At 41.0% G+C, this 27,689-nt stretch overlaps 1 protein-coding gene across 1 annotated transcript in view; it reads right to left on the reverse strand.

The window, feature by feature from the left end:
• The window catches only part of UBE2G1 (ubiquitin conjugating enzyme E2 G1), a 101,660-nt gene that overhangs the window by 38,264 nt on the left and 35,707 nt on the right, over positions 1 to 27,689 (reverse strand). The gene's annotated exons all lie outside the window — the stretch shown is intronic.

The raw sequence follows: 27,689 nt of genomic DNA on the forward strand, positions 1-27,689 counted from the left end.
ACAACCAGTCATTATGTATCTCCTGATAAACCACCATTCAGGAAGTGATCTCACCTTGCTCACAAACCTGAGCCTGTCCATGCCCCCAGACACAATTACCAATTTCAGAAACACAGAGAAATGTGGTTACGCACAGCACGGGACACACACCATCAGCAAAGACCCCACTGCAGGGAAATTTTAAAAGGCAGGACCTGGAAAAGCTTCAATAAACATACCACATGGGGAACGGAAGAGAGAACTAAACTCAAGAGTTTTAAAAAAACATATGACACATGCAAAAAACTGAAGGCAAAGTAGATATTAGATAATATTAAGTTATTAATATAACATTTATGATATTAACCAATTATTAGCTTTTAAAAATGTGGTGATGGTAACAGGCTGGTCTTTTATCCCCATTTTTTAGAGACATATACTGAAATGTTTACAGGCAAATGAGGAATGATACATGATTCTGTGATGGGCTTCAAAATCATATGGGATGGATAAAACTGCTCATAACCTACTAATTCCTGAGGCTAGGTGAGTACATGGAGAGTCAGGTACCAATCAGTCTACTCTGGTGTTACTATATGCCTAAATTTTTTCTCAAATAGTTAGAAAAATGCTTAAAAGGCACTCTAATGTCTCTAAAAATAATGCTTTTTTTTTTTTTTTAATTTATTCATGAGAGACACACAGAGCGAGGCAGAGACACAGGCAGAGGGAGAAGCAGGCTCCATGCATCGGGATGCCCAATGTGGGATTCGATCCCGGGTCTCCAGGATCGTGCCCTGGGCCAAAGGCAGGCGCCAAACCGCTGCGCCACCCAGGGATCCCTCTAAAAATAATGCTTTACAATTTTTTATCAATCACATGAAAACACGCTATCATTGAGCCTCAGCAAAAATATGAGGTCTTAGAACAACAACATTCAAAGACCTAACTATGTATCATTGTATACTTTACTCTTAAGGAAATAAGCTACTTTAACTATAAATACACGTTGCCAAAACCAATGGTTGGTTAAGTCTAACTGCTACAAAGCCAAATACAAACTGATATTTATAGCCAAGCAGTGATCTTCCTTTGTGTCTGGGTGGCTGTGGCCTCCTGGTCCAGGGAATGTGCATTCCTGTCCAGTCTGTTTCTATAACACATAACTGGCTCAAAGGTGCAATTCTGTAAGTGATTATTTTTACACTGGCTTATTTTTGAACTTTTGAAATAACAAACAGATATCCATTTTATCCAGATACCATCTAATGACTTTTATCCAGATACCATCTAATGACTCCTCCTAAGTATCGAGGTGGTTTATTAAAATAACTTTGACCTTATTGTAAGAATTACCATATTAATTTAAAACATTTAAGTCACCACAAACCAAGTCACCCAAATAAATAGAGAAAACATTTGTTTCCTCCAAGCTTCTATTAGTTCATCAATATGATACAGTATTATGTCAGTCAGACCTGGGTGTGAATGCCAACTCGCTCCCTGGCCTTGTAATGATGAACGAGTTGTTTCTTGCTCCTTTCTTTCTCTCTCTCTCTCTCTCATATTCATTCCTTCTGAGTCTCATCCCCCTCGTTGGTAAAGTATGGTAAAACCTACAACAGCTCTTCCTTTAAAACTGCTCACTGGGCTACAGGTTACCAAAAGAATAATCAATGTTCTTTAGAATTCTAAGGTCTGGGGAAATACTACCTACCCTACATCTAACACATCACACTCAACTATTTAGTTCCAGTAGGAGCTGTCCAACAAAGACCCACATGCAGGGCCATAAGAATGAGTGAATAAATACAGACTCAAGCCAGAAGAATGAGATCTTCTGGATGATTTTTCAAACTGGCATTAAAGAAAGGAAGTCCCAACTCCATGGGGAAGCTGTGCCATGAAGCATGGCAGATGTTCAAATCTCAAGGAGAACGGTGGTATGAGAAAATGAAGCCAAAATTGAGATAAATGAAAAAAGTAAGCAACAGCAAGAGAGGTTCTAACAGAACTCTAGCTCCTGACACCTGGTACACTCTTGCCCTTCCATAAATCTGGAGGAGCCGAATGTCCTTTGTTTTTGGTTTTTTTTTTTTTTTTAAGATTTTATTTATTCGAGAGGGGGGAGGGGGGGAGGGAGAGAGAGAGGGGGGGGGGCAGAGATACAGGCAGAGGGAGAAGCAGGCTCCACACAGGGACTCAATCCCGGGACTCCAGGATCACGCCCTGGGCGAAAGGCGGTGCTAAACTGCTGAGCCACACCCAGGGATCCCCCAAATGTCCTTTTGTATCCATACTTCATTCTAGCTCAACTCCTATCTCTTCCAACTAAGGGTACTTATTTCTCCTTTCGAAGAGTTGTATTTTCTAAGCTCACATCCAGTTGGACTCTGCCAGCTTCTGCCCCCTCCCCTCCCTGAATAGGGCACAGCCAAGGTCCTCAACTTTCCTTCCAGCTTCAACCACATCACTGGGAATACAGAGGTTAAAGGCTGTTCGCAGCAACTGCAGCAGTGGCAGTGGTAGCGCACAATCCCAGCCACCCATCCCCCCAGGGCAGGTGAACAGGGAAAGTCTGTTCCTACTGCCAGGAATGCAGGTGAGAGTCAATCACTTTACTACATCCTACATCCTGATTTTCTTAAGTATTGCTCAAATTAAGGTTTCTGGGTATAAAATTCTCAAAACCAGGTTCTGTTTTACTCAGTATCTAGCAGACCAGACCTTATCTCCTTATCTACCTTTTTTTGTACAATGAAACTAGGTTAAATTACTCTAATTTATCAATGCCTGGAATTTGCTTTCTTTTGTATTCACCTACACCTGTAGTCTCAACAACCTCCAAGTGAAGCTGACCGCTCCCTACCATCCCTGTTACTGTCAACAGGAGACTCACAGTAAAAAAAATCTCACAGCACAATAATGAGGGTTTTGAATCTCTGTGCCAATTCAGTTCAAGTGGACTTAAGCCATCTAATAACACATATAAAAATCCAGGAAGACTCAGATAAAGAGTCTCAAAGAAAATACTGCAATATATCTTTAAAAAAAAAAAAGACCTGAGGGGCACCAGGGTGGCATAGTCGGTGAAGTGTTTGCCTTCAGCTGGAATCATCATCTCAGGGTCCTGGGATCGAGTCCTACAACGGGCACCCTGCTCAGTGGGGAGTCTGCTTCTGCCCTCCACTTGTGTGCTCACTCGTGCTCTCTCAAATAAAAATAAAATTTTAAAAATTTTCAACGATTTGAAAGAAGGCATTATTTATAAAGCAACAGACACCTTCGAGGCAAGCAAGAAAAACTTAGAAAAGAAACAAAATGAGAAATAACAGACAGGGATTACTGTCATATTAGAAAGGACAAATGTTTCTTAGCATCTCTAGTAAATAAAACAAATCACGGTCCTAATGTTAAGGAGGTAAACGATTATACACTTGAACGGAGTGAAGACAATAAAGGGAGATCTGGTATTCGCAAACGGATGAGAATATAAAAAGGCCACAAATAAATAAAACTCTCCCATACTAACTAAATACACAGCCTGATAACACACCACACAGGCCAGGAAAACCATGGCACCAAACGCAGGCCACCAGAGCACGTGTGCGGTGACCGAGAAGCAGTGGGGTGGGCAAGGCAGGGGCAGGGGCAGGGGCAGGGCAAGGGCAGGGGCAGGGGCAGGGGCAGGGCAGGCCCAGTCATCTCTGCAGCACTCCCTTCAGGAGGGAGCAACCACAAGTCTGAGGGACAGGGGAGCACCACAGATAAGGAACCAGAAGAGGTGGCCAGGGAACGAGGGCAGTAAGTGTTCCCCAACACCAAGAGCTAAGGACTCCAGAAGTACATGGCACTGCCTGGAGTAACTGCTGGGAAATGAATCAAAATAAAGAATTATGCAACAGAAAAGCCAGACTAAAAAGACCAGCGTACTCACTGACCCCATGTAAATACGTAACTCAAACTAAAGCACCATGACTGGTTCTAAACTTTTAAAATTAGGTTATAAACCCTGATCATGTAAAAATAAAACTTACACCCCCCCCCCCAAAAAAAAAATCAGGAAAGGGAAGACAGGGAAGGAGGAGAACATGTGCATATTTGTTCCTGGGCCAGGTGACCAAGAAATGAATGCCTTCTCTCACAACCACCCAGAGGCCTTCATAATCTCTCCTATCCACTCTCCGGCTCTTTCAGGAATCTCTCTATGGTTCAATCAGGTTTCCAATAACACCTTTTAGCTTGTTGTGTTTTGTTTCAGTCGAATGCAATCTAGTTAAGATTTTTAACTGGCATGCATATGGTAACTCTGTGTTTCCACCTGCACATATGCATTCAACATTCAAAGTGACTGGAATGCTGTTTGTCAAATGTCAGTGATGGTTATTACTATGTGCGTGGTAGGGTTCTTTCAACTTTATTCTTTTTTTAAGATTTTATTTATTTATTCATGAGAAACACACAGAGAGGCAGAGACATAGGCAGAGGGAGAAGCAGGCTCCCATGGGGAGTCTGATGAGCCAAAGGCAGATGCTCAACCACTGAACCACCCAGGCATTCCTCAACTTTATTTTTACTTCTATTTTCTTAATTATAAAAAAGGCCATTCTTTCTAAAATAGCACAGGAAAATAAAATGTAAGCAGTTAATCACTCTACCTTCTCATCCTCCAAAAATAAACACTGTTAACAGTTTGCTATACACATTCTGGTTTTGAACACCCCTTATGTACAGAAAATGGAATCACTTTATACCATGTGGTCATGTAGGTATGGCATATACATTAGATACTTGGTTCCTATTTTTTTTTCCAGGTATAGATAATACTGCCATAGAGCATTCTTGTGCTGTCCTAGTACCTATGAGGAAGTATACCCCAAATCTAAACTCCTGTTAGTTGGGGCAGCCCAGGTGGCTCAGCAGTTTAGCACTGTCTTCAGCCCAGGGCCTGATCCTGGAAACCTGAGATCGAGTCCCACGTCAGGCTCTCTGCATGGAGCCTGCTTCTCCCTCCGCCTGTGTGTCTCTGCCTCTCTTTTTCTCTGTGTTTCTCGTGAATAAATAAAATCTTTTAAAAAATTAACTAAATTAAATAAATTCTATTAGTTGAACTATGATGGTCAAAGGAACATTCACCTCAATCATAAAAAGTTTATTTCAACTTATATCCCTAAAAACACTGTAGGTACCTATTTCCCCTACAGCACTGCTAACACTGGGTATTATCCTTTTCCCACTGAGCACTAATAATTTATATTTTTTACATGCATTACCTATTTATATTTTTTGCCCCCTTTTTTTTATATTAAGTGATTCAGCTTCTTACTGATTTGAGCCTTTTAAACATTATGGCTCTAGATAACTGCCATTTTGTTTTAAAATACTTTTTATCTGCTTTAGCTTTGCAAATTTTAGTGTTTTGCTAAGCAGAAGTTCAAGCAATGTAACTTAAAAAAAGTCAATATTCTTCATGGATCCTTCGTTCATCATGCTTAGAAATACCCCCTTCCCTCTGCTCCAGACTAAAAAATACTTGATTATTTTCTTCTAATGGTCTTTTTATCTTTTGTTTTATTTCAATTATTGGCTAATAGTTTGTCTACAGTCAGGTTCCAAATCTGTTAAAGGAGGATAACAGTGTCTACTTCATGTCTGAAGAATATACTCACACGTGTACAGTGTCTAACCTACTGCTCAGCACGTTGGAAACACTAATAACTATCATGATCCTTTTATAATATATGTAAACATAAAGATACGAATCCAGTTCCCATCTACCTATCTCAAATAGGACTAGTCAGGTGTTCTGGGGAATTTTATTAAATAATCCATCTTTTCCCCAGGATCTGGAAAGCCAATTATTAGTGGACCCTGGACGGGAAGGCGATCAAGCCCTAACTCACTACTTGGCTTCAGACTCGTCTGTAACAGTATTTCCTTATAAAGTTTTTCACTCCCCCTGAGTATCTACCCAGAAGCTGAAATAATCCAAACTGAGAGTCTTATTGTCATTTGTTATATGCATACATAAACTCCTAAGTTGGCTACAGAGCACCTAGAAAAGAGTCCAAATAAACTATTAAAAATTACACCCCTAAACTTCCCTAAATTCTCTATAATACTTGTTTTTTATGACTGGGAAAAGCATATTTTAGGCAAAGTGGGAAAAGGAAGAACTTAATGGTAGTGAATCTTTTCAAAAATATGCAGGAGATAAAAGCAGACAGTGTGAGCGCACACGTGTGCTTTAAAATCTCTACTAGCTTTTCTGGGCACCTGTAACGATCTAAGACAAGCATTCCACAAAGCCCAGATAAAATGTCTACGGAGAGTCGGACATGTAAACTATTTCCAATTGGGGAAAACAGCAGATCCCTAAAGAAAAAAAGGAATTCAACTATACTATAAAAATAAAAAGAAGTAAAAAGAAATGAATGAATGAATGAATGAATGAATGAAAGAGAGAGAGAGGAAGGAAGGAAGGAAGGAAGGAAGGAAGGAAGGAAGGAAGGAAGGAAGGAAGGAAGGAAGGAAGGAAGGAGTACTAAGTCTCGAGGCAGGTGGCGCAGACCATCTGCAACAGAGCAGGTAGTTCTGAAGGCAACCAGGAAGGGGCTGGAACCAGAGTAAAGGAAGCGGTGTTTCCTCTGCTAACCAGTGTTTGGCTGAACTGCATTCCACTGCCTGTAAAAGGAAGAATGATGGGCAGCCCAGGTGGCTCAGCGATTTAGTGCCGCCTTCCACCCAGGGCCTGATCCTGGAGACCTGGAATCGAGTCCCACCCCACATCGGGCTCCCTGCATGGAGCCTGCTTCTCCCTCTGCCTGTGGCTCTGCGCCTCTTTCTCTCTCTCTCTCTCTCTCTCTGTGTGTAATGAATAAATAAATCTTAAAAAAAAAAAAAAGGACGAATGAAACAATTTCACACAAAAAAATGAGATGCAGTAACACATCATCAGGTGAAGACTCAGTGAACACGTAACAGCCCCCACCTTGCCTCGCTCAACATTACAGAATGCTGTGGGATTCAGAGCCAAGGCCCAGATGGCTACAGCACCCAAACTTCATCACTTAAGTTGGAAGTCAACCTCTACGCACACATCTGAGACACCAGCACGCAAGAGAAGGCAACTCCCTTGCTGCATCCCTATCACTCCCTACGTGTTACTCCATTAACAATCTGAATGACCAGCATGGTCAAATTTAGTTTTCAGTCATCAATGAAACCTTTGCACAAAACCCACCCAGTGCTCAGAGGTACGCTGAAGCAGAATGTCCTCTCATGATCTTCCTTATAAATGAAGAACTCGGAAGCAGGTATTTTTTAAACCAATGGTTTATACAGATGCAGAATGCATCTCAGAGTTAAAATATGTCAGTGTGGATATGTGTTAAATTCTACTTAGTAAAGTCCTTCCTTAAAGCTGTTTTAAATTCACTACAGCTAAAAAAAAAAAAAAAAAAAAAATTCACTACAGTTCCAAACAATATTTTGCATTTTGATTTGGTAGGCAAAAAATATAACTTACTGTCAAATTATTAGTGAGGTAAGCTTTATTTTATACACAAATTACAAATAAATAACATGTTCTTGTCATTTATCTTTTTAAAAAAGATGCTCGTTTTTCTTAACTCATTTATTAAGTAAAATTTCCAGGGGCATCTGGGTGGCTCAGTGGTTGAGCACCTGCCTTTGGCTCAGGTCATGATCCTGGGGTCCTGGGATTGAGTCCTGCATGGGGCTCCCCACAGGGAGCCTGCTTCTCCCTCTGCCTGTGTCTCTGCCTCTGTGTGTCTCTCATGAATAAATAAAATATTTTTAAAAATAATAAAATTTTCAATTTTAAGTATTATATTCAAATAATCCATCTTAGTCCTCGTTTCTAACTTTCAGTTGATTTTCCTGGAATTTTAAAGGAGATCTGTCTTTGATAACGTATCATTTGGTTTTACTTTGTTTCCATTATTTCTCTATTGCTTTTTGTCTCATTTTCCTATATCAGCTAGAACATTATTAAAAATACAAATAGTAGCGATGTACACCTTTTTATTATTCCTGATTTTTAAATATCACATATTAATTACTGCTGATTTTCAACAACTATTATTTACACATTAAAGCAGTTTCATTCTTTTCCTATGGCTCTAAATTGCTTTTTTTGTTGTTGCTGTTTGGTTTTTAAAATGTAGAGAATGAAAGTTGAATTTTTTCAAACTATTTTTCATTCATTCATTCATTCATTCGTTTGTTTATTTATTTATTTATGATAGACACACACAGAAAGAGAGAGAGAGAGGCAGAGACACAGGCGGAGGGAAAGGCAGGCTCCATGCCGGGAGCCCGACACAGGACTCGATCCCAGGACTCCAGGATCACGCCCTGGGCCAAAGGCAGGTGCCAAACCACTGAGCCACCCAGGGATCCCCTCAAACTATTTTTCAAACATATTTTCAAACAAAATATGCCTTTTGAAATATAATATATAATATATATAATATATACATTATGTTATTACTGACCCACAATCACATGGGACTGTTTCTCCTTTAATGTACTAATGTACAGTACCAGCAGGAACAGTAATGCATCACCTTCGCATCCCTAAGTGGAATCCCACTGGTCATTTACTATTCTGCAGGCTTCAACTTGCTAAGATCTTACTGAGGATCTGGCATCTATACTGGGATTGGTCCAGAGTGCTTTTCTTTTTTAATAAATGTTTTTATTTGAGCGCAGTTGACACGCAATGTTACATTAGTTTCAGTGTACAACACAATGATCCGGCCTCTCTATACCTCATTCTATGCTCACCACAGTGTAGCCAGCACCTGTCACCCTAAAGGCCGCTACAGTATCACTGACTATCTTCCTTGCACTGTGCCTTTTACTTTTGAGGCTTATTCCTTCTGTATCTGGATGCCTGGACCCCCCATGCCCCACCCATTCTGCCCACCCCTCCTCCACCCTCTGGTCCAGAGTGTTTCCACGCTGTCAGATTTTGATACCATGGTTATAATAGGCTCAAATGAAACAGGAAGCTTTATAATCTTCATAATAGTTATAATTCATGTCACATGAATAAGTGACATGAATATCAGAATAAACAGATCAATACAACATGCTAGACAAAAACAGGCTCTTTGAGAATTTATAGAATTGTCCATTGGGGAAGAGAGGAATAAGTCTAAGACTTATATCACATTATACATTTATATATAAGCTATAATAATTTTTAAATTATTTTAAAGTTTTTAATAATTTTCAAACTAAAATAATTTAGTTTTGATTTTTTTATTCACTAGCGGGACTAAGCAAGACATGAAACTCAAAAGTCACACCAGTCAATTAACTGCTTTGTCTACACAGAAATGAATGATAGGAAAAAATTACTAGGGGCGCCTGGCTGACTCAGTGGAGCACTGCAACGCCTGATCTCAAGGTTGAGAGTTCAAGCCCCATGTTGGGGGTAGAGCTTACTCAAAAAAAAAAAAAAAAAAAAAGATTACTAACACATGATCGAGTTTTAACGTACTTCTGCCGCACGTGTTAGTGGATTCACGTAACAAACACCAAAAAAAGGCAACACACAAAGTAAAATCTAGGATGGGTGATACAAATCAAGATGCTGCATCACAAATGCATACTAAACACAATGCTGATTCCTGGTTCTACCACAATGTCCTCCCTTGCCGCAGGGAGAAACAGGCAGGGCCAAGATTTCTTCCCAAGAGGAGAATCATAGGTGTGACAGGGTGGAGACAGCAGTAACATATCACTATGTTAACATATTACTTATGTGTTTTTTTTTTTTTTACTTCTATGTATTAATTCATTATGGCACGCCTCCCCCATCATCTTAAACTCCTCTTCAAACCTTTCCCTCAGTGGTACTGATAGATGATGTTCTTCTAATTACCATTCATTTTATTTGTAGGTGCTTTTTTTTTTCTCATTATCATCACATCAACAAAAGGAGAGAACCCTGCTGCATGGCCAGAAATGGAGTGAGAGCAACACAACCTTTACCAGCAAGCACACAGTACAGTGATCTCCACATGAAGCCAAAGCGGCTTCTCAGAAAGCAGGATGTCCTGTGAAAACACAGGTAAACATGAGCAAGGGGCCCAGAGGAGCACAGGCCCAAACAAAACCAAAGACAGGAGTCTGACTGTGATCACACTTCCCACGACCACACATAAGACTGTTTCTATGCAAGAGAAATAAAAATGCAGGAGGTACAGATGGCTGTTCTGGAGAAGAGAGAAGCCCTCCGTACAACAGATTTATAACCAGTCAGCACGGATGCCGCCAAGCACCATGTGGACACAGCAACAGGCATTTGGTGTTGTGCAAGGTGGGAGGAGGTGAGAGGACAGGATTCAGTAGGAAAGTCAGGTTGCTGAGCAAGTCCTGGATGGTCTTGGAGACAGCGGACATTACATATCACTGGAAAACAGCCACTGCTGACAGTGAGGCTACTACACATCTTTTTAGTAAAGAGGATAATACTGGAAAGCAGCTCTGTAATCTCTAAAGCAGGCCCTTTCTTAGAAATGAAAGCCATCTTATATTTTCATTTCACAGAACAAGAAAAAAATGCCAGGCTAACTGCTCACACAGAAAAGCCGACAGGCTACCCTAAAGCCTCTGCTGCTGTGCTCAAAACACCACCCCTGAGGGGCGCCTGGGGGCTCCGTCACTTGAGCCACCGCCTCTTGATCTCTTGATTTCGGCTCAGATGACAGTCTCAGGGTCCTGACTCTTGATCTCTTGATCTCGGCTCAGGTCGCAGTCTTAGGGTCCTGGGATGGGTACCTCGATGCCCCCCACCCCACTCTGTGCAGAGTCTGCTTGTCCCTCTCCCCTTACCCCTCCACCCGGATGCACATGCTCTCTAATAAATATATAGAATCTTAACAAAAAATACAGTACTTGAGAAAACATTGCAAAATGGTTTTCTCTATATATAGCTTTTTAGTATTTTTGAAAAAAATGGGAGGGGCACTTTAAAAAGCAATATTAATATTTTTATAATCAGAAAATAAAGCTACTTTCATGGCAGGATGAGTACTGAGTCTACTTTCATCCTACTCGTTCTTTCTCTTCACAACCTCCCCCATTTCCTGAACCATGCAGGGTCAAGACTTACTCTCTGACCCCCCTTCCATGTACGACCAGTCCCTTCAACATAACTAAAGATCCTCTGGGGGCTCCATCAGGGAAGCACCTGCCTTCGGCTCTGGTCAAGATCTCTGGGTCCTGGGATCGAGTTGTTCGCGGGCGTCGGGCTCCCTGCTCAGCCAGGGGTCTGTTTCTCCTTCTCCCCCAGCCCCTCCTCCTGCTTCTGTGCTCTCTCCCAAATAAATAAATAAAATCTTTAAAAAAAAAAAAAAAAAAGAGGAGCCTCTAGTTACCCTTGCTAGATGTTCCTTCCTTCCAAAATATCTCCACCATCTCTCTTCTTTCAGCATAGCCTAGGTTTGTTTATTTATTTATTTATTTATTTAGGATTTTATTTATTTATTCATGAGAGACAGAGAGGCAGAGACACAGGCAGAGGGAGAAGCAGGTTCCATGTGGGGAGCCTGATGTGGGACTCCATCCCGGGACTCCAGGAACACGCCCTGGGCCGAAGGCAGGCACCAAACCACTAAGCCACCCAGGGATACCGATAGCCTAGGTTTAATCCTAAAATACGATAAAACTATCCCAACTGTTTTTCACCCATACTAAAGGCTGTCTTCTGTATTTACTGGAAAGATGGCTGAGGGTGTTATTTATTATACTCAAATAGTGTGTACCTTCCTTATGAGGGAAGGCATTAAAGAGAAATAATTTTCTGACCTCAGCAATGCATAGGCTTCTTCAGGATATGTGGCTTATGTTTTTATCTTATCTATTCCATGAACTCATCACTCATCCAATCTGCCTCTAAATTTTGGCTGCGAGAATACTGAACAGGCAGTTTATACCAGCAGTAAGTACACAGAATTGTTTGGTATGTATTTTTATTAAAAGATAATTCTAGTGAATATTTTATGCCTGTATCCATTTTCCCCTTTTGTTCTCTCTTCTAATAGTTGATGTCAATAGTTACCTAAAGGTATTCATTTATTCAAATTTTTACTTGAGTTATGTGCCAGACACTGGAGATAGATACAGCAATGAGCAAAACAATCTTTGCTCCCTTTGACAGTCTGCAGATCATTTATTCTGGTTGGAAAAGACAAACAAATATAAGGTATACCAGGAAGTGATGCTTTCTGTGAAGAAAAATAAAACTGTGGAGAAGAAAACAGGATGAGGCATAGTAGTGGGCATAGTTTATAAAACCTTCAAGTGGGAGCACTTGTACACATCTGGGCATTTTAAGAATCCCCATAAGCCACCACAAAGCCCTTTTTGAATGAGAAAGAGAAAAAATGATAGTCCAACTCATCAAACCAAAAAATATTTAAACAGCACTTTATCTCCAATCTCTCCCACTCAAACACGTTTCTGGTGATGGTGAAGGTTGCACAATGTGAATGGATGTAATGCCACTAAATCGTACCCTTCAAAATGCCTCAGCCCTCGCCTCTCCCCTGGTAGATCGCCAACTCCCTTAGACAGAGCCTCCCTCTGGAATCTAGCTCCATCGTACTCCCCGCCTGCCCTGTGGCTCCCCTAACCACCAAGGCTGGACACACCCCGCACCTCCCCTCCAGACTTCCATCCCTCAGGCTTCAGTGACTCTCTCCTTCATCCCGCCACTGCTCATTGCATTAATGGCTCTTTTTTTTTTTAATTTTAATCCAATTTACCAACATATACTACATCATTAGTTTCAGATATAACGTTCAATAATTCATCAGTTCCATGTAACACCCAGTGCTCATCCCATCATGTGCCCTTCTTAATGCCCATCACCCAGTTACCCTGTCCCCCAACCCACTCCCCTCCAACAACCCTCTCTCAGTGTGTTTCCGAAATGGAAGTAAGGGTCTCTCATGGTTGGTCTCTGTCTCTGATGACTTCCCATTCAGTCTTCATTCCATTCCCCTATGAACCTCTGCACTGTTTCTTATATTCCTCCTATCAGTGAAACCATATGACAATGGTCTTTCTCTGATCAACATATTTCACACAACATAATAGCCTCTAGTTCCATGCACGTCAATATAAATGGTAGGTATTCATCTTTCCTGATAGCTGATATTCCAGTGTATATCTACACCACATCTTCTTTATCCATTCATCTGTTGAAGGACATATCAGCTCCTCCCACAATGTGGCTACTGTGGACACTGCTGCTGTGAACACTGGGGTGCAGGTGCACCTTCAGATCACTACATCTGTATCTTTGGGCTCTTTAATGGCTTGTTTCCCTCCATCTCCCCTCCAACATCTCGTCATCTGTCCTCTTCCTCTGGGCATTTGCACACAACAAAGGCTTCAAGTTCTACCTTCTGTAGAGGATTACTTCCAAATTTACCTTTCTCAAGCTTCTAGCTTCAGAAAATCTTTTTTTTTTTAATTTTTTTTTATTTATTTATTTATGATAGTCACAGAGAGAGAGAGAGAGGCAGAGACACAGGCAGAGGGAGAAGCAGGCTCCATGCACCCACCGGGAGCCCGATGTGGGACTCGATCCCGGGTCTCCAGGATCACGCCCCGGGCCAAAGGCAGGCGCCAAACCGCTGCGCCACCCAGGGATCCCCTAGCTTCAGAAAATCTTACCAGAGCTCAACCTGAACCCACGCTCTGTCCTAAACCATTCTTCCATTTGACTTTATGTCAGTCCCCTCCCCTGTCGCCCAGCCTTGCAGCAGGCTCCTGATGGCTAACCTCTCTCCAACCTGCTTCCACTGTCCTTCCAAGCAATCCAACCTGCAAACTGCCACCAGACTATTCTTCCTCAGACATAATTCTCGTCCTCTGTGATTCAACTTCAAAATAAAGTTTTCCATCATTTTATCTCTTCCTATACATCCTCTGCATCCCTGAACACCCTTACAGAGGTGCTCATACTGACAACTGCCGACTTCCTCCTAAACCATATCTGGCCCCCTCTCCTCATGCCAAACCAGGAATATAAGTTACCTTTCTCATTTGTGCTCCCTGCCACTTTGTATTACTGAGTTTGCCACATTCTGGCCATATTAATTAATTTAGGTTTATTTTAATAATTCAATTATATTGTAAAATGCTCAAGGAGAGCCATTAATTTAGGGGAGAGGATATGCAAAAACTCACCTGATAGCTATAACACACAAACCCGTCGGTATAAACCCTACACTTATCAGAACCATGCTAAGCACAGATTCCGTATAGCATTTGTTGATTTACAGAAAATGTATATTAAGTTCCTACCATTATTACAGTTTGCCAAAATCACACTGAAATCTAGGCAATTCAAATGGATGCACAATCACACTTGACTATAATTATGCATAGTGTGGGGTTTGAGAGCAGTAATCAGCAACAACCAGATCAGCTTATTCTGGGTTCAAACTAGCTTTAACTCTTTTCACAATATGACTCTGCTTTAACAGGTGTGCTTTCTAGCTCCTTTACTCTTAATCCTGGCAAAACAGACTACAGATTTAGACTCCTAGCTGACGTCCAGAGCAATGTTCCCGACACAAGCACTCACGCTGTCTACTCTAGATGCAGCACCAGGCTATAAGCAATGCTGGCCTCCTGTCCCCAGCTCACGAGACACCCCCTAATACAGCATTCTTCCCTACCACATCCTGAGGAGCATGCTTCTGTTTTCTGACTTCAGCTGCAATCACAACCACCTGATTATCCATACTCTTACACGCTGCCTTACATACCTCTTTAAACCACATGGATCACATACACATACTATCTATGTAAATATACAGCATAAGAGTAAAAAAGACAAACACTTGAAAGAAACCGAAAAAAATATTTTTAAAATGAGACCCTTAAACTGAATTTTTTCCTCAAATATGCAAAAAGTCCACCCAAAGAGATGTACAGATTCAACAAAAGCCTTATAAAAATCTTGAAAACAAACAAAAAAGCCCATCCTAATATTCATATAGAATGTCAAGGGACTCCAAAATAGCCAAAACAGTCTTGAAAAGAAACCAAGATGCAAGACTCAGATTTTCTGATTTCAAAGCCTCCTACAAAGCTACAACAATCAAAACAGTATAGTGGCATAAAAAGATCTATAGATCAGTGGATCAGAATAAAAGCCCAGAAATAAGCTCTCATGTATATGGTCACATGATTTTCATCACAGAAACCGAGATCACTCAAAACCAGGAAAGGACCACGTCTTCAACAAAAGGTGCTGGGGAAGCTGGTTGTCCACATGCCAAAGAAGGGAGCGGACTCCTACACCATATTATAAAGTCACTCACAATGAGTCAAAGACCTAAACATAAGAGCTACATCTATAAAATTCTTCAAAGAAAACAAAGGGGAAAGTCTTCAAGACATTAGATTTGGTAATGATTTTTTTTTTAAAATATATGATACCGAAAGCACAGGCAGCATAGGGGAAAAAGGTAAGTTTGACTTCATCAAAATGAAAAAACCCTATGCATCAAAGGCTACCCATTGAATGGGAGAGATCTTCAAATCACCCAACACAAGAAGAACACCCAAACATGAAGTCTACACACGCTCACACGCAAACACCCAAGTCAAAAATGGGCCGTGGACCCGAACAGGAACTTCTCCAAAGACATACAGCCAGTGAGCACTTGACAAGATGCTCAACATCACACACCATTAGGGAAAAGCAAATCCAAATTACAGGAAGATACCACTTCACACCGATTAGGATGGCTATTATCTTTTTAAAAATAAAAACAAAACAAATATTGACAAGGATATAGGGAAATTAGAAGCCCTTGTACAGTGCTGATGGGAATGTTAAATGGTGCAGCCATTGTAAAGACAGTACAGAAGGGGCTCAGTGGTTGGAGTGTTTGCCTTTGGCTCAGGGCGTGACCCCGGAGTCCTGGGATCAAGTCCTGCTTCAGGTGCTTCAAGGGCCTGCTTCTCCCTCTGCCTGTGTCTCTGCCTCTCTCTCTGTGTCTCTCATGAATAAATAAATAAAATCTTTTTTTTTTGAAATAAATAAAATCTTAAAAAAAAAAAAAAAAAACAGTACAGGAGCTCCTGAAAATATTTAAAGTGGAATTACTGTATGGCCCAGCAAATATACTTCTGGTTATCTACCCACAAGATTAAAAGCAGGGACTCAAACAGACACTGATTCACCAAGTTCACAGCAGCAGCATTCACAAAGGCCAAACCACCTGCAGTCTATACACACAGTGGAGTATTATGCTGCCTCTGAAAAGGAACTGATACACACTATAATATGCACAAACCCTGAAAACATATTACAGTAAGTGAAACATGGCAGACACAAAGAACAGATATTGTGATTCTGACAGGAGGTACCTGGAGTCGCCCAATTCACTGAGCCAGGAAACAGAATGGTAGCTACACGGGCTGGGGGAGGAGAGGATGGGCAGGACTGTGCCACAGGTAGAGAATTCAGTTTGAGATGAAGAGAATGCTCTCAATACACACAGTGGTGGAATGTGCTTAATGCCAGTGAACTACAAACTCAGGGTTAACAGGATCAGTTATGTGTATCGTATCACAACAAAAAATGCCCAAAATACAAATCAGATCAATGTGGAGCCTGCCAAAGGGAAGCCAAGCACCTTCCTGCCTCCCGGTGGACACAGCGAGGCACAGACTGCAGGAGCCAAGGCTCTCACTCACTCTTCTCAAGGCCGTGATGTGGGCCACACCACAGGAAGGCACCACTGATCACCAGCCACACTACTCCAGGCCTCCCAACGCCATACACTCAGCAGCCACTCCAACCAAACACACAAGTGCCAGCACGTCTGCCACCCTTGCCTTCACACATGCAACCCAAGACACACCTATATTTCTCCTCCTGCAGGACCATGTTCTCTCCTGTTCTCTGCAGGTGACAGGTACACTGGAGTCCCTACCAGAGTCCCCGTAGTACCAGGAAGCCAGCAGTCTCACCAGCACTGCTCAACACCCAGAGGGCAGAAGCAACCCCAGCTGGACCCACAGACAGCTCGGGCTCACAGGAGACAGCAAACCCCAGCAGGCTGAGGCCTGGCGCCCTCCCAGAGTGGGACATCACAGCCAAGACTAGCACACAGTGGTCAGTCTACTTCTCCCAGCTGAAAACTAGATGGTAAAGATGAGCCAGTGTTGGTTTTTAAAAAACACGAGAAATACTTTCCACATACTAACATGCTTAGGAACATGCATAAGCTGCTACTATTTTCTGCTCTTCAAAGCACAAACACACCAAGGTGTTTGATACCTGATGCAAACCAACAGCTCTCACTTGTACCAGGTGGTTTCATGGGCAGAATAAATGTTCAATGAACTAACAAACATTTCAGTAAAGCCCAAGGTTTCCATCTGAATTCACGGCCTTGTACCCTGACTACCAGAGAGGGAAGGTGATTGGGCACAACAAAGGGCATGTGGGGCTGCTGGGCCGCCAGCATCACCAAGGGACGTGTGCCAGAACCCATGGGACAACTCTGACAGTCTCTACTGGAACAAACACACGAAATCTAACCACCGAAATGAAACATTGGAATTAAGACTTTTACAGAATGGTCTAAATGAGAAATGATGTGAAGGGCTCTTGTGCCACATCCACACTAACACCGAACACAGCCGCAAACACACTGTTCACTACCGAGGGCAACATGCTCACGTGATTATAAAATATACAAACAAATGCATACTAAAAAGGCTAAAGAACGTTAGAAACAACAAATACCCACCATTTGCTTCGATATGGATGGAACGGGAGGGTATTATGCTGAGTGAAATAAGTCAATCGGAAAAGGACAAACATTATATGGTCTCATTCATTTGGGGAATATAAAAATTAGTGAAAGGAAATAAAAGGAAAGGAGAGAAAATGAGTGAAAATATCAGTGAGGGTGACGGAACATGAGAGACACCTAACTCTGGGAAATGAACAAGGGGTAGTGGAAAAGGGAGGTGGGCGGGGGGTTGGGGCGACTAGGTGATGGGCACTGAGGGGGGTACTTGTTGGGATAAGCACTGGGTGTTATGCTATATGTTGGCAAATTGAACTCCAATAAAAAAAATTTTTAAATAATAAAATAAATAAAAAGTCTAGAGAAAAAAATACACCAAAACCATAGTAATTGTGCAAGTGAAATGAGACAGATTGTTCACTCTCTATAATTTCTCAGACCTCAGAAAACAGGGATCCCTCCAAAATAATTCTTCTCTGTCTCCTGTAGGCAATTCATAAGCCAATTTCTCCCTTCCCAGTAATACCTTGTTTACGTTGCTGCATGGCCCACTGCCATGTAGGCTTTTTAAATGGTAATTTTTAAACATTTTTATAACACACTGCTACTTATAAATACCTTAAAATGTCAGTAAAAGTTCTCTTAGTCTAAAATAAGTTAATTTTTTCCCAAAAAGAACTATAAACTATCACCAGAAGATCCTAATAAAATTATGCCAAACAGTGACAAATTCCCTGGTGACATCCCATGACTCTAGAGACAGCTGAAGTATCATGCCCTGTGAGTGGACTCATTTAGCCCAATTACCCAGAGCTCCAAGCTGCTAGGACTAGTAAATCCTCATAGATCTACAAAGCTTGACACGTTATAAAGTATTTTCATGGAAGCATCTAATAATTTAACACCTCTACAGTACAAGGCAAGACGACAACAACATACCACAATTAAATTACCAGGATGGATTTTTCTCATTACAAGCCAAAGGCCAGCTGTGTTTAAAGGAAGGGATGTCAAGTCCCCCCGCACCGCCCCCCCATGCCCGTTTCCAAGAGACTTTCAAATTTTCCGTAGCCTTATCTCATCTTAGAAATAGGAAACATTCTAAGTGTGTGTGTGTGGGGGGGGGGGGGGGGGGAAGAAAACACAGGAAAGCCTAATTAATTGGACAAGTAAAAAAAAAATTTTCCATGTAAAATAACCATAAAAAATTCAAGGCAAACAACTGCTCTTACAAACCTTTATTTAAAACAACCAACACATACATACATAAAATTCAAAACTGTCAAGAAGTGTTCCAACATTCTTGGCAACTATTAAAATAAAATTATTTCTTTTTACCTGGCAGAATCAAACATTTTCAGAAGTCCCTGATAGTATTAAGAACATAGTAAAAAGTGAATTTTCAATACAACAATGAGAATATAAATTAGCACAAGCTTCCTAGCAGGCAGCTGGTGATAATTATGAACAACCTCAGAAAAGACAAACTTCCATTCCTAAGATAACACACACATCATGGCTATGGCTAACAACCAGAGGCACACCTGGAAGTTCCCAGGACAGGAAATCCTAAAAGCTCTCATGGTGGGGGAGGGATGGAAGACAGATGGGGAACAATTTTTTTTTCATTTTAACTATGTAAAGCAATGATGCTGCACATCTTAAATTTATGCCATACTGTATGTCAGCTGCATCTGAATAAAATGGTAAGAAAAAATGTTCTTCTTTGATATAATGGTGACCACTCCATTTATCCTAAGAGAAAGTAATCCAAGATAACATGTAAATATTGTTCATAAGGAAAATCCAGAGAAGCATTAGCTATAACAGAAATATTTATCCTAAGAGAAAGTAATCCAAGATAACATGTAAATATTGTTCATAAGGAAAATCCAGAGAAGCATTAGCTATAACAAATAATTTTTAATAATTTGTAAATCAAAAACAACCTAAAAGTCAAAATTCGAGGAATATTATGGTTAACAGAATATGGAAAATTGCTATGGATCTGTTTAAAGTACTTTGAGGGGCACATGGGTGGCTCAGTGGTTGAACTCTGCCTTCAGCTCAGGGTGTGATCCCAGGGTCCTGGGATCAAGTCCCGCATCAGGCTCCCAGCAGGGAGCCTGCTTCTCCCTCTGCCTGACTTGTCTCTGCCTCTCTCTGTGTGTCTCTCATGAATAAATGAATATTTTTAAAAACTACTAATAATAATATAAAGTACTTTGAAAGAGCATTTAATGACATGAGGAAATGTTTAAAATTTGTTTTAAAAAGATAAAATACTGTAAATTTATCTCTCTTAACAGATACACACTGTGCATACTAAACAAAAAAAAAAGGCTGTGGCCAACCTCCAATCTATCTTCAGTTTACAATGCCAGTGTGATCCCATGTGTTCATTTCCTCTTCTTCCTAATAATTAAATTTACCTAAACAAATTTTAAAATAACCGTTTAGCTAAAAATATTTTGTTTAAAGACAAAGTAGATTTGTCCATGGCTCTTAAAGATGGAAAATGGATGGGAGACAGTGATTGCATCAGAGTACAGGGTACTCCCAGAGGGTACTCCCCCACCACTGGGGGGAGGGGAGGGAGGGGCAAGATGAAGGGGTAGGGATGGAGGGAGAGGAGTGGAAAGGAGGGATGGAGGGGACAAGATGGAGGGGGAGGAGGAGAAGGGCAGGAGGCAGCGGGGGTTGGTCTTCCAAGCAGAACGACAGAGACTGCTCTGTGAGCAGTGTCTGGGAATAGGATCAGCAGTGAGACGTGGACACTGAAAATGTGTCACAGCAAGCATCTAAGGTTGGTAAACAATAAACATGATAAACACATTATTTAGAAACATGGAGCCCCATGAAATTTTCACGGAAAAGGTGTTTTAAAAGCAGCTGCCCCTGGGGAGCGGGGCTCTTCAGCATTAGGCCTCTTGTAGGCCTCACAGTTAATTATTCTTGAGACTAAATGTACATATAATGTTGATGTGAATTTTTAATTCTTTTTCCTTTTTACACTTTCCCCCTTTCTCCCTAATACACATAGCCATCTGTCTCCCTCCCTTCCCATCACAGCACAGCCCACATGGCATTTAGCAGGTGTCTCTCCACCCCAAGTCATGGGGTCATGACACAGATCTAGGGGGGGCACCAGCAGGATCTCTTGTTCCTAAGAAAAGGAAACAATGAGATAGAGATGCTGTTGATGAAGCTTTCACTTTGGTCATGGACGTTCACTTATATGGGGGGGGGGGGGGGGACACACAGTGACCGTGTCCAGAGTTCACAGCCAGCAGGATCAGAGTCTGCATGGTGGCCTTGGCCACAGGGCCCTTGAGGTTCCACCAGCAGATCCCATCAACCTTCCAGCTGGCCCTCACCTAACTCACCTCTGTAGTGTCACCACCCTCATTCAAAGTAGGACCCCTGCACACGTGCACACTCCTCCTACTTCATCCGCCTTCCTGTTCTGTATCCCCCACAACCCTCTACACTGTACTCTTAGCCCTGTGTCCTCCCCCAGCCCCAGGAGAACACAGCTCTAAAAGGCATGGGTGTCTTTTTTTATTCATGGAGCCACAGCAATCATGGGTTAAATCCATGCCCATTTAAAACAAATTTGTATAAATAAATAAATAAATAAATAAATAAATAAATAAATAAATAAATAAATAAATAAATAATAAATACAAATTTGTGCCCAATCCATGCCATGCTACAGCCCCCAGCACGGAGCAGGCCTTTGTCAACTACCTGCTAAATTAATGCAGTAGTTACATAGCTCTCAGGCACCTGTGTGGCTCAGTCGGTAAAGCAGACCCTTCAGGTTGGGTCATGATCCCAGGATCCTGGGACTGAGCCCTACGTTGGGCTCCCTGCTCAACCCAATCTGCTTCTGCTTCTCCCTCTCCCTCTATCCCCTTCCTCTGCTCACTCTCTCTCTCTCTCTCTCTGTCTCAAATAAATAAATAAAGTCTTTAAAATAGATAGGTAGGGATCCCTGGGTAGCTCAGTGGTTTAGCACCTGCCTTCAGCCCAGGGTGTGATCCTGGAGTCCCGGGATAGAGTCCCCCATCAGGCTCCCTGCATGGAGCCTGCTTCTCCCTCTTGTCCTGTGTCTCTGCCTCTGTGTGTGTGTGTGTCTCTCATAAATAAATAAATAAAATCTTTTAAAAAATAAAAATAAAATGAAATAGGTAGATCTTAGGAAGATGCTGTTATTACTGGCAACTAAACACAGCTTAAGTGTGTGTTTAAGTTTTAAGTTTGGAACCATTAAGATAGTGATCATTTTAATTATAAAGATAAGTGATGATTTAGACTCTGGAGTAGTAAATTCAGGCTTTTCACAACACTGAACATGTTGCTGGCATACACCACGTGCCACAGTGAAGAGGCAAGTCTACAAAATAAGACAACCACTGTTAACACACTAACAGAAAGAATGCCTGTGTGTTGGCCATGGTTAAAAACAAACCAACCAAACCATGGAAGAACCTATTCCCTAAACAGCTAAGAAACTTCCAAGTACACAAGTCTGGTGTCTTTTTTTGAAGCCACAGCCAAAGTCTCATTCTCAGGAACCACAGTTTGCACACGTTCACAGTTTTGCTATGTCCTTCAACTTGGCAGGAAGGACAAATTCACACACCAGGTCTGTTCTGGCCCACATGGACAACAGTGCCCCTGTTGGTCACAATTTCAATGAGTTTCTTTCCTCATCTACAATTCACTGAATGGAAAAAAAAAAAAAAAATCAATAGATTTAATGATTAATAGAAACAAAAGAAAAAAGTCTTTGAACACTTCTTCCTCATCCACAAAAGCACACATGATAGAAAAACATTTCTACCATGTACAAAAGAAGGCTACCCAAGTGCAAAAAGAAGCATCTCTAAGCCTGCACATGAATAATGGCTCTTCCGTATTTCGTGTCATTAAAATCTACCTAACAGCAGGACTTGATAAAACAATCTATTAAATACTTGTTTTAGGGACGCCTGGGTGGCTCAGTGGTTGAGCATCTGCCTTCAGCTCAGGGCGTGATCCCAGGATCCGGGATCAAGTCCTGCATCGGGCTCCCTGGGGAGCCTACTTCTCCTTCGGCCTGTGTCTCTGCCTGTCTCTCATGAATAAATAAATCTTAAATAAGTAAATAAACAAACACTTGTTTTGTGCTCTTGGAAAATAAATTTTGGTATTAGCTGCTTTGCAAATGGTTTTCCCCATCTTCTCAAAAACAATGTGGTTTTACCTGTTTTTAGCACAAAAAGTAATAAAGGCTTTTTTAAGAATAGGGAGATTAACGAGACAAATTCAAAGGGCTGCTCGCAGACGTAAATAAACGCACTTGGATGGTGTGCTGAAGCCACCGGCAACATGAGAACTGTATCATACAGAGGAAGACGCAGACCTCATATTGATGAAAACAATGCTATGAAAGATAATCTACAGAGAACAAAGCAGAAAAGGACAAAGGAAGCACTCAGAAAAATAATAAAATGAAAGCTAAGACATAGAGATGAACAAGCATAAACCTGGTATTTCCCAAGGAAAGAAGATAAGAAGGAAAGCACAGTAAAAGATGCATCAGAAACTACTCCAGATCAGTGTGAAGGAGACTACCACAAGACAGGGAATCGCCTTGCAGAAAGGATGTTCTGGACGACGAGACCAGAGAAAGAACCCCACCAACACCCAGGCACAAGGAGGTCACCAACAAAGGGGGAAAGAGTCACCCCAGAACCAGAAGACAACAGAAAAATGTTTACTGGGTGTTAAGGGAAAGGTAACATAGCTCAAAAACTCTATAATCAGCCAAAATATCATTGCACCTGTGAAAGCCACTGATGGACATTTCTAAACACACAAGCCGTCCTCAAACAAAAATGTACCTGATAAACATAAAAGACAGTATATGTTAAACCTACAACTTTATAATAACTACAAATAAAGCACCTTATCTCATCTTTTCTAAGATGCACTTTTTTTCACTTTTGAGCGTATCAGAAAATACATGTACCACAACTGATAGCACATCCAGGTTCTTAGGCAGCACTTGACCACTATCATGGCTACCAGAATAATGAGGCCTCTTACTCAAGGGTACCTTAGACATAATGACATAGGATATTTAACTTACAAAATGAGATGGGAATAGCAAATAAGAAAATAAACATCATACTTCACAGAGGAAAAAAGAAGAGTGCCTGGGTGGTTCAGCGAGTTAAACGTTTGAGTCTTGATCTTGACTCCAGTCATGATCTCAGGGTCAAGGGATCAAGCCCAGGCTCCATGCTCTGTAGGGAGTCTGCTGGAGATTCTCTCCCTCCCTCTGCCCCTCCCCCTGCTCATGCTTACGCCAGCTTTCTCTAAAATAAGTTAATATTTTTACAACCAAATAAATAAGTAAATAAAACGCCCTTATTTTTAAAAATAATAGAGAAAAAAGAAAACCAAGCAAAAAGATAGTCAATGAAGAAAACCATATCACAGAAGCAAAACCAAACATACAATATTGATGTAAATGCATATAAAGTGTCTCACACGGGGTCCACCCCCAACCTTAAAGTAGGGGGTCTCAATGAGACATACATAAAAGAACAGACTCTGGGAGGTTACAAATGAAAGTGAGATGAAAGTCCACCAGGCAAGTATCAACATGTTCCTAAAACTAGTGCAATTCAAAGAATGTGAAAGGTGGCAGAAAAGGATCGCTTTTTACAATGATCAAGATCACTGTCTAAGGAAGATATGTTTATAAAGTGATATACAAAAAAACCATGGGCAGCCCAGGTGGCTCAGCGGTTTAGCGCCACCTTCAGCCCAGGGTGTGATCCTGGAGACCTAGGATCGAGTCCCACGTTGGGATCCCGCATGGAGCCTGCTTCTCCCTCTGCCTGTGTCTCTGCCTCTCTCTCTGTGTCTCTCATGAACAAATAAAATCTTTAAAAAATAAAAACCCTTCAAAGTATATATTTCAAGCCAAAACTTCAAATACAAGGAAACTGGGTGAAATAAACATAGAAAGCAATCACCATTTCAGTCCTGAAAGATCAAAAGACAAAAATAATAAAACATCTAAACACAAGACAGGATGAGAGCAGATCGCTAATTTAGGCTACAACACCTCAAAAATTATCAGTCACGCTACTCCACCACTTAGGGGAGGAGACGTGACCATCAATGAGCTATCTCTCCCTGAATTATTCCATTCAAAGATGGAACCCAGGGGCACCTGAGGCTCAGTCAGAAGACCACCCAACTCTTGATTTCTGGGTGCTGAGTTCAAGCCCCACCCTGGGCATATAGCTTACTTAAAAGATGGAAATCAAAATGAATACAGATTAGCTAGTAAGTAATAATTATAAAGACTATCTAGACAAAAGCTTTTGGTACACACAAAAAAAAAAAGCTATCCTCAGAATAAGATCCAAGCCTAAATACTATCAACTAGTTAAGAATTAAAATTAAATGTATTAAGCTTTCAATTCAAGGATAGAAAATACAATTACATAAAAATCATAATAAAGGTATTAAAGAAACACAGAAGTTACTCAGAAAACAGAAGCTAATAAATGTAATTCTAAAATCTAAGAGCTGCTATCAGCGGGGAGCCTGCTTCTCCTTCTGCCTGTGTCTCTGCCTCTCTGTCTCTCTCATGAATAAATAAAATCTTTAAAAAATAAATAATAAATAAAATCTAAGAGCTGCATTTTGAAAAAAAGAAAAATTAATAAATAAAAACATATTAGCAGGACTAAAAAAACAATTATGTAAAATTAGGGCTAAAAAAGAAACAAGATGAAACAGAAGCAACCAAACTAAGTATGACCTAAGTTTCCAGTAGGGGGCACCCAGGGGGCTCAGTGGTTGAGCGTCTGCCTTCAGCTCCCTGTCGTGATCCTGGGGTCCTGGGATCAAGTCCCGAATCGGGCTCCCTGCTCCTCCCTCTTCCTCTCATTCTGCTGCTCCCCCTGCTTGTGCGCACATGCTGCTCTCTGTGTCAAATAAATAAATAAAATCTTTAAAAAAAAAAAGTTTCCACTAAATTTTAAGGTACTAAATGTTGTGATGTAGATGAAGTAGGTGGTTTTCAAGGAAAATCCAGAGTGTTCTCCAGTTCCACTGATTGACTAGACAAACACCATGCTGACCACCACAGGGTTTAGTAGTTCAGAAACTACTCCAGGTCAGTGTGAAGGAGACTACCACAAGACAGGGAATCGCCTTGCAGAAAGGATGTTCTGGACGACGAGACCAGAGAAAAAACCCCACCAACACCCAGGCACAAGTGTCAGTTATCTCCCCAACCATTCTAGAAACCTTTCACAGTAAATTCAAAAGGTAATTCCTTTATTAAACTTTATTAAACCATATCCAAAAAACAAAGTTTCCTATCTCAGGAAGCCAGTTGTGCACAAACAACACAGAGAATACACTTGGCAAAAATTCGAAATACTAACGGCAAGCACTACCAAGTAGTAGTTACTGAACTCCAGACACCAGTCTAGGTAGCAATGTATATAATGAGTTGTTTGCAAACAATGAGCCCAGCTGGAGGGTGGCAGGCACAAGAGACTCACCACTACTACCAGCAGGGTGCCAGAGCTTGGCTCTGCTGGAGCAGAGTCCGGAAAGCCCTGTTTGTGCCAGGTATGACCGCTTTCCCAGCCAGTCACAAGAAAGCAGCCAGTACATCACGTTAGTACTACTTCCAGAGGGCTGACGGCCACACCCTGTTGAAGAGCTGCAAACTGGTTCTCTGCACCGTTGAGGAGGCTAACCCCAGAGAGCTGTGCTAACAGAGAGGCTAGTTTGAACATACACAACGACACCTCAGAGATTAGCACTTGCTGTTTTTCTAAAATAAAAGTCAACAAATTTTAAAAGTCTCAATCTTCCACAAATTCAAGAGAGGCTCAATCTGTTTCGCAGACATCACATCAAGGTCCAAGAGAAAGGACATTCATCTCCACTGCTGAAAATCTTTCATAAAATGTAATATAGATGTATATAGATTATCTATTTTATGATACTAAATAGAAAGAGAATCCCCCAAAAATAGAGATAGTACCAGTATCTTTAGCAAAGACATACCACATAACATACATTAAGCTGCAAATATGTGTATATTCATTAAGGATCTTGTATACACACATTAACACATCATGCCACAAAGATGGAAATCACAAGTATATCCATTAAAGTCAATAACAAGACAAAAACCAGGTCACCTGCCATGATAACTACCACAGAAGACAAGAAATGAAGTAATAAAATGGATGTTCCTTGAAGAAAGAAAAACAAAAACAGAAGCATATAATATGGTTAATAAACTATTAATAAAAAATAATGAAAATAAATATTTAACACTATTTCAGAACCGGGCAATGTACACTGATGAAGAAAATAATTAGAGATCTGAATATAATTATTACACAGCTAGGAAACTGACCAAACCAAATAAAAACTATTAACAAAGTAGCCACTTACAAAATTAACAGGTTTCTTATACATAAATACTAAGTAATCAAAAAATACACTGAAAAATGACTGTCCCCAGCAGAAACTGAAATCTGGTGGAAAATGTAGAACACGCTCTAAAAATAAATTAAAATGCCCACTGAAAGACATGGTTATGTAGCAAGTCAGATTTTGTTCTTGGAAAAATAACTTGATATTGCAAAAATGTCAAATACCTCCTTAATTAATCTATAAATTCAGTGCCACTCACTCCATCAAAATGCTGGGTTGGGTTTGGAGGAAGAGGGACGGCATGGTGGTGAATCGAATGTGACAAGGTGATGTCAGGGTGTGCAATCCTGGAGCAAACAGATGCCAGTATGCCTTCCCTTGGTATCTGAATACCAGTAGTAACATTTGCAT

Source organism: Canis lupus, chromosome 5 (genome assembly GCF_003254725.2).
Source record: "Canis lupus dingo isolate Sandy chromosome 5, ASM325472v2, whole genome shotgun sequence".
Taxonomy (NCBI): Eukaryota; Metazoa; Chordata; class Mammalia; order Carnivora; family Canidae; genus Canis; species Canis lupus.